Source organism: Sinocyclocheilus rhinocerous, unplaced genomic scaffold, assembly GCF_001515625.1.
Source record: "Sinocyclocheilus rhinocerous isolate Xijiao unplaced genomic scaffold, SAMN03320098_v1.1 scaffold230, whole genome shotgun sequence".
Taxonomy (NCBI): Eukaryota; Metazoa; Chordata; class Actinopteri; order Cypriniformes; family Cyprinidae; genus Sinocyclocheilus; species Sinocyclocheilus rhinocerous.
In genome coordinates this window covers 218,338-233,762 of record NW_015637126.1, presented here as the reverse complement: position 1 = coordinate 233,762, position 15,425 = coordinate 218,338, and the positions used below count along the sequence as shown (strand labels likewise).

At 35.7% G+C, this 15,425-nt stretch overlaps 1 long non-coding RNA gene across 1 annotated transcript in view; it reads right to left on the bottom strand.

Annotated features, from left to right (window-relative positions):
• The window catches only part of LOC107748504 (uncharacterized), a 42,123-nt gene that overhangs the window by 7,207 nt on the left and 19,491 nt on the right, over positions 1-15,425 (bottom strand). The window contains exon 2 of the long non-coding RNA XR_001640939.1: positions 3,225-3,278. This is a non-coding gene — a long non-coding RNA (uncharacterized LOC107748504). The remainder of the gene's footprint in view (positions 1-3,224; positions 3,279-15,425) is intronic.

The window sequence follows — 15,425 nt, the reverse complement described above, 5'->3', positions numbered from 1 at the left end:
GCATCGGGGGTGAGTGAAACGCAGCCTAATTTAAATTTTTGACTGAACTAACCCTTTAATATATATTTTTAAGGACTCTTTGAAGAATAGAAAGTTCAAAACAACAGCATTTATTTGAAATAGGAATATTATGTAACAAATGTATTTGCTGTCACTTTTGATCAGTTTAATCCATCCATTCGGAATGAAAGCAATTTCTTAAAAAAAAAAAACTGGCATCTGAAATGAAATGTTACAAGAGCGCAGTGTAGCAGAGACTGCATGCCACATGCACTAGGCAGCCATGCACCCTTGGCTTGTCAAAATCGAACATGCTCAGCAAAATCATGTGCGGAAGCATTTCTCTATAAACACTGATTACATTCACTGTAAACACCATGATAGTGTGTTAAAGCATATGACAACAAGCACAACATTCCTGAGTAGAAACAACGCACAGCTGACTTTCTAAATGTATACAGATACGCCAGCTCTGACACACATTATATATATAAAATTAGTTTTGTGCCACTTTAGATGCATGTGAATTTGTGTTCACAGACTAGCAGAACAGTTAAAAAAGAGAATATTGTAATCCTCAGACTTCACTTCCTCCTGGGCAGATGGCCATCTGATAACAACATCTGATAACAACAGAGAGGCACCAGAATTCTTGGTTCATTAGGACTCATCTTTAAAAATAGAGATTTTGACTCATCCAGACAAGTACTCAAGTTTCACAACCATGGAAAGTAAGAGACTAATGTTACATGCTACAGGTCTTAAACGCCCTAAAATGACTTCTATCTGTCTGCATATCTTCCTGCTCATGCAATCGGGTGTTAGGTGAACCACATGTTCTATGAATGTTTGCTTATATGTATTTAAAAACTCATATGTAAAAAATGGAATAATAAATTTAGCTTCTTTAGCTCAAATCACACTAAATACTTCTTATGTTGGCCTGTCATATTAAACCTTGCAATTTCTCCCCATTCTGTCTCTGGAAGGCTAGCATGTTTAGGCTAGCAAATTTAGCTGACTTTCTAACCTCATCCAGACAGGCCTGTCAGCTCCTGCTAAAGAGAATATTACTCACACCATGTTTTTCAGTGTGTGAGTATGAGTTTGCATTCACAGACGCTTGAATTATTCTCCCAGGTGCTAGATATCCATTTCAATCCAAGACATCTGTATGCAGTGAGCAGACTTTAGTGCATACACACACACACAAACACACACACTTTTTTTTCTGCACTGGCAGAGCTGAGCTCTAGCAGGCGTCCTTGTAGAAGCAGAGTGCATTTATGCAGCTGTTAAAGCGAGTCCCTCCGGATGAGGAGAAACGCACAGAGCAGAGTGAAGGATATGTGAAGAAAACAAACAGGAGGAGGAGAGGTGAACGACTGCAATGCTCCATGCCCACGTTCTGCCTCCTCTCACTTCAATTCAACACCAAAGCTTTGATGCAAACTGTGAGGGAACAGCGCCCAAACGGTTCTAGCGCTGTATCAGTCAGTGGGTGGTGATCGGGAACCGTATGCTATTAGACAAGATAAACAGCAAACTATCGCTTGAATAAACACAGGGAGAAAGATGTGCTTTGAAATAGAAAATAATGAATGGTGTGTCACCATAAACTTTCTACAGTCTACAACAGTGGTTCTCAACAAGTAGGTGCTATTATTGAGTCATGGAAAGCTGGGAAAAAAAAAACTATGTTAATGCAAATAATAAAATGCAACTATATGATCATTCATATGTAGGACAACAAAATAAATACTTTTAACTTTTAAAAGGGAAGAAAAATGCTCTTACATCCATCTGTCACTTGGTAGAAGCCAAATTAGGCAGATGCCAACATGGACAGGTTGCACAACATGCCTTTATGCTCAAAAGCCATGAACAAAACTACACTGCAGAAAAATTTCCAGATAGATAGATAGATTACTGAGCAAAAGTATTATAGTAGTAATATCAGTAGTATAATAATAATAATAATAATAATAATATCACTATTTTTCACCACCACCAACAAAAAAATTTAAGCCAGTTATTTTCATCTTTTGCTGTAGTGCAGTGTTTCTCAACCCTGGTCCTGGGCGCCCCCCAACCCTGCACATTTTGTGTGTCTCCCTAATCAAACACACCTGATTCAACTCATTAGCTCATTAGAAGAAACTCCAGGACCTGAAATGGGTGTGTCAGAAGAGATCTGATCTCACCATCATCCAGTCCGTCTGGAGTGACATGACTTTTCACAGTACTGTAACTTTGCAGATAAGTTTCTTCAAGCATCTTGGAGCCGTTGCCACAGTTCTTCTGGATTTAGTCTGTCTCAGTTTTTTCTGTTTTTCATGTCACTCCAGATGGACTGGATGATGGTGAGATCAGATCTCTGTGTGGAGCACTGGCTGTTGTCAGACTCCTTGTGCATACAGAAATCTCACTGGATTATTATAATTAATGACAAAAGGAATGTTTGGAAATATAAACTGATATTTCCTACTGACACACTACAGCAAAAGAAGCATTGATTGTAGGTGAAAGACTTTTGCACATCACACTTCCATTTTTGTTTATACATTTACAAAACTGTCAATTGTCCGATGGTTGTGAAACTAGTTGTGAAACACTAAAACTAAAACACACACTGCAGGCACTTGTTGGATAAAAAGAAGGCTGAAATCAATAATTATTTTACTCTAGTAGTGGTTTAGCCAGCCAGATAACCTGCAAAGACAGGCCTCCTGGTTTGGCTACTAAACAATTAAGTGACACACTTAACCTCTTCTAGCTACTGTACATCCAAATGCATAGAAAAGTATTGCTACAATACATGATGCATTAGAGTATAGTTTTACCATCTAAGGAGTCTATAAACAGCCATAACTTTCCCTTTAAGAGGCTGGTAAGTGCTGAGGGAGAGTGGGAGCACTGATGAGATGAATATTGACAGGCTTTAAACTGCTGGAGCATACAGTGATTGAGGACACGGCCAATGTACATGCAGATGAATACAAATGGGATTTCACTCATGGAGGAACAACTAGACAGATTACAGTTACAGAGTTTAATATGCTGCAGCTTGCGGTAAGCTGCCCTTTTGCATCTACAAATGTCTTGATGTAATCAGGTATAAAGGGTGTTATTTTAAAAGGACCTGTCAAAAATAATTGTAACACTAAGACATTGATAATAAAGTGGATCTTATCAAGTACGTAGATGAAGTAGGACATACTCACCTCAGTCTTGCAGCATTGGATGTTTCTTCCACTAGTCTCTCTACAGCAAGGGATCTGTGAGTGATATAAAAAAAAACTCTCTTAACCTAGTATGAGTAAATGTCAACACAAAGAGTATACGAGCCTCCAAAACCCGTTATTCAAAATAAATATTGTGTACCCATCCTGAAACATGAGATTTACTTCCTCAGTAAAGTACATACCTGTTAGCACTGCTGGGAAGACATACAAATAATCTGAAAGTATTGGCAAATAAATTATATGTTACAATATTATAAAGGTGATCTACAGGTGATTTAGCATTTATAAGCAGTATGATGGAAAATGGATAATATGAATCATAAGATCCTGCTGGCGGGATGCTTGGCGCTCTTTTTTGTTGTTGTTGTTGTCTTTTTTCCCATCACATATTTTTGTAATCATTTGAAAGCTTAAAATTTAAAAATTAATTCTGTGAAAAACATTTAGAAATCGGACATTGCTTTACCATGGAAATGGTACTTTAAAATCTTTTAGCGGTCTCCTCCCCCTTAGTGGGCAGTGTCAAGTGTTATATTACAAAATGTATTACGGTATTTTACAATCTAAACCTTTTAATTTTATAGCAATTTTGGATTAAAAACTATTTTGTAAATATTTTAAAAAATTAGTACAGTACATTTTCTTTACAGTACATATAAACTTCTATAACTTTTTTATACTTTCATTTTTTTAAATGTTTTCACTTCTGCAATAATAATTATAACAATTAAAGTTTGGATAGTGCACTTTCACAAATTGGGGGTGACAGTTAAAGGGTTCAAATGAAAAAAATGAAAAAAATGTACCGCCTTGTTTCTGCTGTTGATTATATCTAGAAATATCACAAATAGCACATCTAGAAATTATTCAGTTTTGTGAATAAGACAATATCTACAGTGACTCATTCTGTTAAAACAGCTGAAGTTAAGTCTCTTAGATTATGGTCTTTCCTGTGACAGACAGGTTTGATTCAATTATGTTCAGATTCAGAGAAAATTTTGTAAGAAAATGGATTAAATCAATTGTGATATCCAAATTCAACCCAAACACTCTGAAGCCATCTTCCTGTTTCAGTGTTGACACTGTTAATGTGTACAGTATAATAAATCTACAGGAGCTTTTTTTTTTTTTTTTTTAAAGTAAAGCAATAACTAATTTAAAAACACAGAGCACTGTGCAATTTTACTGTTCAAAAATTTGTGGTCAGTAATATTTTTTTATTTAAGGAATTAATATGTTTATTCAGCAAGGGTGATGAAAAAAGTAAATTGATCAAAAGTGACAGTAAAGACATTTATAATGTTACAAAAAAAAACTATATTCAAATAAATGCTGGTCTTTTGTACTTTCGAATAAATAAAAGAAACCTGAAAAAGTAGTACAGTTACGTATTACAGTTTCCACAAAAATATTAAACTGTGATCAGCATATTAGAATGATTTCTGAAGGATCATGTGACACTGAAGTCTGGAGTAATGGCTACTGAAAAATTACATTTTAAAATATATTCCAATAGAACACACTTACCTGAAATTACAATAGCATTTCACAATATTATTGTTTTTACTGTATTTTACAAATAAATGCAGCCTTGGTGAGCATGAGACATTTCAAAAACATTAAAATAAAAAAAAAAACTTTTTGGTTAAAAAATATCAAAAATATCATGAATTTTCTAGGTGTTTCTGGAGAGTGGGAGAGTGATACAGCACACAAAACATAAGCCAATGCTCATTCTAACCAAGTTTTCCTGATTACAATTATTACATGCAGAACTCTAGACATTTCTAAGCTTAGTGAACAGAAGACAGCAGCAGCAGACAAGCTCAAGTGATTTCCCTCTGTAAGAGAAGAATTACAGCCCTCTTTTCCAGCAGGAATCAAGACTGCCCTCTTTTCAGAAGTATGATGTGGACAAAAAGGCCACTTATGAAAAAGTCAAGCACTCCACATGCAAGAAAAGATGTTTGAGTCTTTGGACTGCGGCGAGCTCTGACAAGCCCATTATGTCGGCTAGGCCTGGATTTCAGAGCATGTCACAGGGCCCTTGGGTCTGGTTTGCTGTCTTAAGCCACAAGACTTAATTCCAAACATGAAGCAGCTATTCAAGTCAGCAAGGAAACAAAACAGAGCTGCCAACAGATTCAAGTGGGATGGGGATTTCAGAGGAGGCTGTCAGAGAATGCCAGCGTGAGAGGATGAACAGCCAAACAAAGACTATTCTCAGAGAGAAACTTCAATTGTACGCTCTGCAAAGATGAAAGAAAGAATTGAAAATTGAGCTATACAACAGAGAGAGACATAAAGAGATATGCCCTACTGGATATTAGACAGGTACAACAAAGACAACCGCTTAGAGACAGTCTGAATCCAGACACTAATTTAGACACATTTATAACACATTACAGTCCATAAAGAATACAGCGTCCCCTCAGCAAATGGTCCAGGGCCTTTCTGCTATCCATCTACTTAAAGGGCCGCCTGGAACATGAAATGTGAATTTAGTAGCCACTTATATATGACAACAATACCTTTTATGGATTATGCACAGTCAGGACATGCTCATATCATCCACCTACATGAACAGGAGATACTATATATAATAGGCGTAGTAGTTCAGCACTGAAATTGTTTTAGTGTTGTTGGAATATATAAATAAAAGGAAACAAATGATTTTGTCACAACAATCACAACAATATATAATTTATTTCGATTGTGAACACTGAGTACATTTATACCCCTTCTGGGGATTAAAAAGTGTGTAAAAATAAGAATTTATCAGCATGTGTCAATATTGGATACTTATTGACTGATATCTAATTGTGTCTATTTTTAGATACATGTACGTTTGCCATCATCTAGCGCTAACTTAAAGGGTTTGGAGTATTTTACGGCAAAGAAGCAACCCTTTAAGGGGCCATTTTTCAGTCATTGGTCATAATATGAAATATTTATATCAATATTGGCCAGAATATTAATAACCGTTTTTATAATTAACATCTAATATTAGTCTCTTATGCTCAACAAGACTGTATTTATTTGAAAAAATACAGCAAAAACAAAAAATGTTGTGAAATATTACAATTTAAAATAACTTTTGTATTTGAATATTTTTTCAAAAGTAATTTATTCCTGTGATTGCAAAGCTGAATTTTCAGCATCATTACTCCAGTCTTCAGTGTCACATGATCCTTCAGAAATCATTCTAATATGCTGATTTAGTGCTCAAGAAAGATTTCTCTTGAGTATCAATGATGAACACACTATAAACACTTCTGTGGAATACATTTCTTTTCAGGATTCTTTGATGATTAGAATGTTTAAAAGAACTACATTTATTTAAAATAAATTATAAATGTCTTTATTGTCACCATTGTTCAATCTAATGAATCCTTGCTAGAAAAAAAATCCCTTACTGTCACAAAACTTTTAAAAAGTGATGTATATGTGAATTGGCACCTTTTTTTAAATTCACATGAATTTATTCAATTATGGCTAAATACTAATTAAATAAATAATAAATAAAACGTAAAAATGCAGATCTGGGTGAACAAGCACTAATGACTGCACGGGAAAAGCATGTTGTATTTACTCCAATACATGCACAACCTAACTCATCGGTGGATGTTTCTCTCAATACAAAGCAACACGTCATTAAAACTGAGGCTGAATTTTCTAAGACTTACTGTACAAGACACGATATGTGAAGTTCACAGTATCACACATCCAGCTAACAGCTTTAATGTCTGAAGCCCCGGGCATGTGCACTGACCTAGACAGCACTACTGCTTATGGCCAGACCTAACAGCTTTAACTAGCATTGATGTGTGTGTCTGTGCATGTGTGTGCATGCTGAAATCTACCAATGTATAGCATTCACAGCCTACTGGTAAACCCAAGCTGCAAGCATACATTTTACTGTAACATGTATAAAGAAGCTACATTAATAAGAAAGTACCATGATTTTAATGGAAATGCACCATGTTAGTCATCGAGTATAAGAGAAAATGTTTAATTGTATGTAACATTGTAATCTGGTTAATCTAGTATAATGGTGACTCATGATCTACATATCAAGCAAGTACAGTGACTGAGGGAAAGCTTAATTCATACTGTAATGGACAGCAGAGACTAATCCTCACTGCTGATGTAGTGTGATCAGAATGATTCATTAATCTCTGGTAATCCCGCACTAAGAATGGACACAATAAGAGGACAGAGATACAGGAAGGAACAGGCTAGAGTGACAACAGGACGCTGATGACAACAGAGAGAGAGAAAAAGCACTGTGACAGTGTGTCAATAAACCTTTTAATCTATTTATCTGCTGCACTGTAAACCCTAATAAGGTAGCAGAACTTTACATTTTAATTTGGCACTACACAAGCATGTTAATTGCAATCAAATTGAAATATTGGCTAAACCAACTCATACAATTAGACTGCATAAACATCATGTTAACTCATATTAACTTTTACAGCCCATCGAAATTGCAACATAACAGAAACTCCTATAAATCCCATCATAACAGAGCATTAAACACTAACTAACACATCTCTCCCTATACACAAAATAACACTTAAATTCAACATTTATTCTCTTTATACAATCTAATGCAAAGCATACTGGGAACTAGAAATCCGCTGCAACTCATTCAGTTTAAGTTCAGCTTATATACGTAACTTTTTTTCTATGAAGTACAAGGAACTTTCAGTAATATCTGAGTGAAATGAAGCAATTTCATGTCATTAGAAATTAGACGAAAAGCCCAAATAAATAAAGATAATTTAAAGACAATACTGTAAATCACTGTGGCAGATGAGTAGATATTATAAAATGTGGCTGTCAATATATATTTTTTATTTATATAAAAAGTATTTATATTTTTTAATCAACATATTTTTTATTTTCTTCCATGTTGAGCATAAGCCTAACACCGACCAACAGTCACAGTAGTGCTGGGCGGTATGACCAAAAATTTATGTCACGGTATTTTTCTAAATTATACCGGTTTCGCGGTACATGATGGTGTTTTTTTTTTCATGCATGACCGTATAAACACCGGTATTCGATATGAACCGGTATACCGCCCAGCACTAAGTCACAGCAATCTTTTTTGCAGTCGATTTGTCTGAGGTTGATTAGTGACTACCTCACTATTTTTGTGTTTTGTTCGCACAGCATTTTTGAAGATGCTGTCAATTGCTTTTCACTGCCAGAGAAGAAAGCAAATTATATTTTAAAGGTCACTTTTTAAAACCTGACAAGAAAATGAAGAGATATGATGGCAAAATCATACAAAGCGGTCTCAGCATCTACTTTACAATCATCAACAGCTTTATATTGCAGCCATTAAGCCCTTAAGAAGGATCCATTTCAAACAGTGCACACACACACACACACACACACACATACTTGTGCTAATGTGAGTGCAGATCACATGGGGGCAGGAAGCGGCGGACATTCATTCTCGACCCTGCAGTCATTCTACAAACATTCAACTCTCCTCTTTATCTCTGCATAGCATCTCATCTTGCCTCCTCACAGACTCATTTTAAATGCTTAATTTGGATTCATAATTAAAACCAGACAACCATGAAGGATTCCAAATAGTTTTAAAGACAGTAGACACCATTAGAATCTGCCCAAAGTTTACAAAAGAGTTCACTACGGATATCAAAAACAGAATTTTCTCCATATGCACAGCATAGCTGACAGAGAGCAAAACATCACTTCTCTCTTTCTCAATAGTCACCTCTTTCTTTTCTTTTTCAAAAAGTTATATACATCATCTCCATTAAGCACCAAATGCATGTCAATTTTCTGTTTTAGCAGTGAAATTTGCAGTGTCACTAGCACAAAAGCAGCAGTAAATACTTTTACATTTTTAAAAAGATTTCTATGAATTTCTATTGAATTTTCTATTAATCACAAACTGTCTTTAACATTGATTATAAGAAATGTTTCGTCAGTAGTACAAAATCAGCATATTAGAATGATTTCTGAAGGATCATGTGAGACTGAAGACTGGAGTAATGGCTGATGAAATTCAGCTTTGCCATCACAGGAATAAATTGCATTTTAAAATATATTAAAATAGTAAACAGTTATTATAAACTGTAATAATATTTCACAATATATTCTTTAAAAAACATTTAAAATATTTCACACTACTTCTTTCAAAGACTAATTTAAAAAAAATCAGTTTTAGCTTTTATTATGTTTTATTTTATGTTTGACAGACATGTGAAAGTACTTTCTTAAACTATACAGTACAATCTCAATATTTCTCAAATGTTGCTTACATGTTCGTTACAAGGTACATTAGTGTAATTAAAGCTGAAACTAACCGTGATAAATGAAATGAAAGCGTGTCAGTAGAGGTCAGTGTGAAAACTGGATTACACGCTTGGGAATCAAGCTCGAGATCTGGATTCATTTAAAACTAAAAGCCAAATAAGCAGTATGGACACACTAAGACCACATCATTTTGTTCTAGATAACCAATTATTTCATCTAGAAACTTACTTATAAACTAACCAAAGCCCTGTGAGACTTTCACCCAGTTGAATAGGGCGTAGGGTATTTCTAGTTTGTGGTCACACTGTTAAATCTCAAACTATACTTCTAATCCCACAATATCTAAAACACACATGTCCAAAAGAGAGAAAGTGTGTTTAGTGTCAGGTATGAGTGTGTCAGTCTCTAATCCGGGTCACTTTAATTGAATAATGCAGATTATCTTGTCTCAGGGACGCTACTGTGGCCACAGCCACAGCCACACACATATCACTGTTGTCATCGAAAGCAGACATACAAAACATTCTCATTCTACAGACTGTAAAACAAAAATAGCAGCAGGCACATTCCCTGCCAAATCCTGAGCTAACCTCTACTAACCCCTAGCTAGTGAATTTGGGCTTAGTGGATGGAGAGAGAGGTAGAAACGCCTCATCACCTAGGGGTCGGGCTGGCGAATGGAGGCATGATCCATAAGGGGAGGAGCTTCTGGTGTTTTCCCATTTCCCATAACCAAATCAAACTTATGGATCCACAGAACCAGCTGACAGGATGTGCTTGCCAACTACACATGTGAGATTAACCGCGCTGTGGGGGAATTGGATCCATCTGGGGCATCCCAACTGAAAAAGCCCTAGAGATATAGAGGATGCATACACAGCACTAAATTTAGCTGATGGTAATCATCATTCATAAATGATGAATGCTGCAAATTCATGCTTGTCCTGAGAGCCTCTGGACCTCACCCAACTCACATGTGTGCCTCTAAAAACAGCCCAGCGAGGAGGAGGAGGACAGTTCTTACATACACACACAGCTCTTCCTGCGGCATTAAAAGTCCTTCAAGCTGCTTAATGTAACGCCTTTACATAACTTACTGACACACAAGAAATTACCATGTTCTCTGTGGTCTGGCATTTAAAGAAACAATGAAAAAGTTAAATGCAGAAGATGCAACAATAGTGGGGGTCTTCTGCGCATTGTCCTTCCTGTTGGTTGGACTGCCTGGCTGCTGTATCGAATACAACAATTTTATTGAGGAGATTTACTCTCAGAGGACCACAAAGGATTTAGATGTCTCAAAGCCTGACAAGGTGGATGAAGACAGACAGACCTGTGTTTGGACAGCTATCACTCAAGAACAGCTGAATCACATTTCCATCATCATGTGGGTGGGTGAGGTTTAGTCATGGGTGGAAGCAGGTTTTGCATATAATGTTTTCAGGAACACTTTATATACAAGGCTCAATTTGCATTTAGTAGTTAAATGCTTAGATAACACAAACTAATAAAATTTTTTGCAGCATTTATTAATTGAGCTTAATGTTCATTTTGCTATTGTTCATAATTAATTCATGTACACTACCATTCAAGATTTTTATGTTTTTGAAAGATGTTTCTTATGCTGCCAAGGATGCATTTATTTCAAAAATACAGTAAAATAGTAATGTTGTGAAATATTATTTCAATTTAAAATAACTGTTTGAATATATTTTATATTCCGTGTTACATGATCCTTCAGAAATCATTCTAACATGCTGATTTGCTGCTCAAGAAACATTTCTTATTGAAAAATTTAAAAATAGTTGTACTGCTTAATATTTTTGTGGAACATTTTATCCAGAGTCTTCGATAAATAAAAAGTAAAAACATCTGTCAATTTTGATCAATTTAATCTGTCCTTGCTGAATAAAAGTATTCATTTCTTTCAAAGAAATCTTACTGTCTCCCAACTTTCAAACAGTATCATTCAACCTAATACATAATGTTAATCATTTACAAAACCTGAAATATAAAAGATATATCAGTATATTTAGAAATGAATATTATGCTGTAAAAATTTTATCAATTGTTAGTTTAATATAGTGCATTAACTAATATTAACAATCTTGAGGTGAACTGGGCGTTTGGCTACATAAATGTAGACAGGACATTGTCTTCTACATAGAAAATAACTAATACAGATGCAAAAACTAGACTTCATTTAACTGGAGATCTTGTTTGGTGGCAAGAAATTGATGTGCTTCTCTGAGCACATGTTGTGAAATTTGCCTGTGTAATTGTGTCACCCTTCATCTGGGCAAATCCAATTAAGAGCACTGGAGGCTTGAAAAGAGGAGCTGGAAAACAACTCGACATGGACTGACTGCATGTGTGTGAAAGAGAGAGAGTTTACAAGCTCTGAGCACAGAGTAATGGCTTTGACTGTGATACAAATGCCATTTTTATGGTTTTCTTAGTAGCAAAATCAGGGAGGAGAAGTAACAATGTCAGTGCCAATCAAATTAAATGCACTAAAAAGAAGTTCTGAGAATTCTGATTTAATTTAAAGAATACCACTACTATGCAAAAGCACAACCTATTTCAAGGAGAAAATAATTTACATACTGAAACTAAAAGTGGTGTTCAATGCAATGAAGGACAAAACAAACAAGACAAACCACAGACACAACCTAAAAAGGGCTGTTTTCTTCTGGCAAGAGCACAAATGCTGTTAAAGGAAAAAGCTCATATGGAAATTCAGTTATGGATATAATGTGGCTCAAATAGAGTGGGGGAACTATGATGTCAGAATTCGGAAGAGTAATTCGCCGCGGGTTCCTTCTAGATTTTCCTACGGGGTTTTATAATGGTTTTTTTTTCAATTAATGAGTAAAACGAAGCCTGTGGTAAACATAACTTGACGATATTTTTACGTTTTGTTCTACAACGTAAATTACACACATCCATACTGAAAAATACTGAGAAGTCCTTTTAATGATGCTGTATGTTACTGTATCTCACAGGAGTAATAAGTGGACAGAGTTAAGCTTTTTTATTGACTAGTTTCACAGTGTATAGCATGAGCTTTGGCTCTAAGAGCATCATATCTTAACATAAAACGCCATTGTGCCAGAATTTTAAAAGACGATATCTCCGTTTGCATTGTACTTTCATTTCAGCTTTGTAATTTTGCAGATATTGTTTATGCTCAAACAGCAACATTACACACTAACTAACGTTAAAAAAGTGAAATCGCAATGAACCACCCCTTTAAGTAAATTTTACTTTCACAAATTAAATTGGCTGCAATGTAATCAAGTTCAAGAATTGTGTTGCACTCACTCACTTTTCAATAGGCAGCACAAAACATTATATATGGAAATAAAATTAAGCTTCTGGCAAAACATTAGCTTCTAGATAAGAAAATGATCCCTGCAAAGAGAGCGCTGCTTCATGATAAAAGTGTATCCAGTCTTGTGTACTCTCTCAGGATCCAGCTGTCTGCCAAAGCAGGACAATCCATGCAGATGGGAAGGCAATCTGTTTTAATGGCTCATTTCTAATCACCATATTAGAATAGATTTTGCCAGGACCTGCTTTACATATCGCAAACATTTGTCATGTTTTTCAAATCAGGTCTAGAACCTGAGCAAGCAGGATGTCAATATATGCCATTTGCTATCCTAGAATATTAAACTGACAGGCTTGCTAGCCCGACGTCCCGGGGCTATTGTGTTTTCCAGTCGGGCTACCAAAATGTATCACCGCCCTGCCCGACGGGCTATCTTGAATAGTGATATAAAATTCCTAACTTCATTCGCGTTGTTCACTCACTTGTAGGGGTGAAACGGATCGTAGTTGATCGTTTGCGTGCATTCGGTCTTAAAGGGGCAGCAGCCTATAAATACCTGCTGTTCCATAAGCGCCACCTGCTGTCAGAGAGTGACATTTGCGTCTCATTCACAAAGCTAAAATCAGACCATTCTGTTTTTGCTTCAAATTTTGAAATTATACAATCCAAATAACATGTATTTAGCATCTTTTTTGGATAGTAATTCAAATGCAGTGGTTGCCTCTGATTTTAAATAGAGCACAGGCAAAGCCTTTGTTTATATGAAGAGATTTCTTTTAGTTGTATTTTTTTTTTATTTGATTTGGGATTTGTTTTCAAATTTCAAGTTAGTTTTATTATTTAACATTTCAATTTCACAAAGAAATATACAGCATTTTGTCTGAGAAATAATGAAAGGACACCTTTTCATTTATAATTTGTCTTAAATCTCATTTTGTAAAAAAATTAATATATAAATAAATTGTAAGAAAATTGTATCATGTAATCTGTATCGTGAATTTTATCGCATCGTAAGTTTAGTGAATCGTTACATCTCAATATGCTACTAGTTTTTGCTGATCATGCTGATTTTCCCACAGTAAAGTTCAGCCGATGTCTTTTTTTATTCGGGCTAGTTAAATTCGTTTTGGGCTACCAAAACCTGAAGAATGCCTACCCGAAGGGCTACCAGGGATTTTGACATTTTGCGAGCCCTGGGCTCATAAAAGAGCAAATAAACTCATTAACTGTAAAGTTACCTGAATCTCAAAAATATACACACACAATTAACACATCACTTAATGACTCTTTAAATGTGTTGACAAAATGTATTAAAAGTATGATAATAATTAAATATCACTCCAGCACTGCAGCATGATTGGTAACACTTTTTTAGGTATTATGAACTGCCATGATCTATCAAACTTCTTCAAGATCATTAATGCCCATAATACCTGACTTACTAACAGTAGTTATGGGAGGAATGAATGCTTCAAATTATAGCAACTCAGCTCTTAAATGAAAAAAACAATTTATCTTGAAAATCACATAAAAATACTCAATCGTTTACTTTCTAAAGCTTTGTGAATATTTCTGCCTGATGCTACTGCAAAACTCTTTACATCAAGCAGAAAGGAGTTCATGATCACTTCAAGAGAAATCAGACTTAAACTATTTCTATAGGACGGTCAACTTGTGCATTCCTGCAGTAGGGTTGTGACGGTGAGGAAATTTTCCCACCGGTTAATCGACGTGTGACAACACCGGTAATACCGGTATCACCAAATGACGGTGGGGGTCGGTGATGCGGTGGGCAAGTGACGTAACCGGTGTTGCGGCTTAACACCGGTATCACCGTCAACACCGTCTATCGCGGCAAGCCTAACAAGCGAGTGATCAACACATCCATTCAGTGATGATGTAAATAATTTACAGATTCTATCATCAGTTGCATTTTCTAACCATCCTCATTCAACTCACTCAAACTGATAGCTCAGAATATAAAATGAGTGGGAATAGTTTTTCTCTGCTCTTCTAACTATATTCTGCCTCCCTGCAGACGCCTCTGAAGGCATGACTGATAGCTTTCAAGTCATTGCTGATTTGAGTGAGATAAAGGGTATTTGATCTCTTTCATTTTCTTCTAACACTCAAGTGGGTTGGAGTCACAATGTATTCCCACAGTAACCACCTCATCACTTCATAGACAATCAGGTCAGTGCTTCACAGCTATATACACTGAACAAAATTATAAACACAACACTTTTGTTTTTGCCCCCATTTTTCCATGAGCTGAACTCAAAGACCTAAGACTTTTTCTATGTACACAAAAGGCCTATTTCTCTCAAATATTGTTCACAAATCTGTCTAAATCTGTGTTAGTGAGCACTTCTCCTTTGCCGAGATAATCCATCCACCTCACAGGTGTGGCATATCAAGATGCTGATTAGACAGCATGATTATTGCACAGGTGTGCCTTAGGCTGGCAACAATAAAAGGCCACTCTAAAATGTGCAGTTCCCTTTCGATACTTCACTCGTACTGCGTCTTGCTTAAGACGCATATGG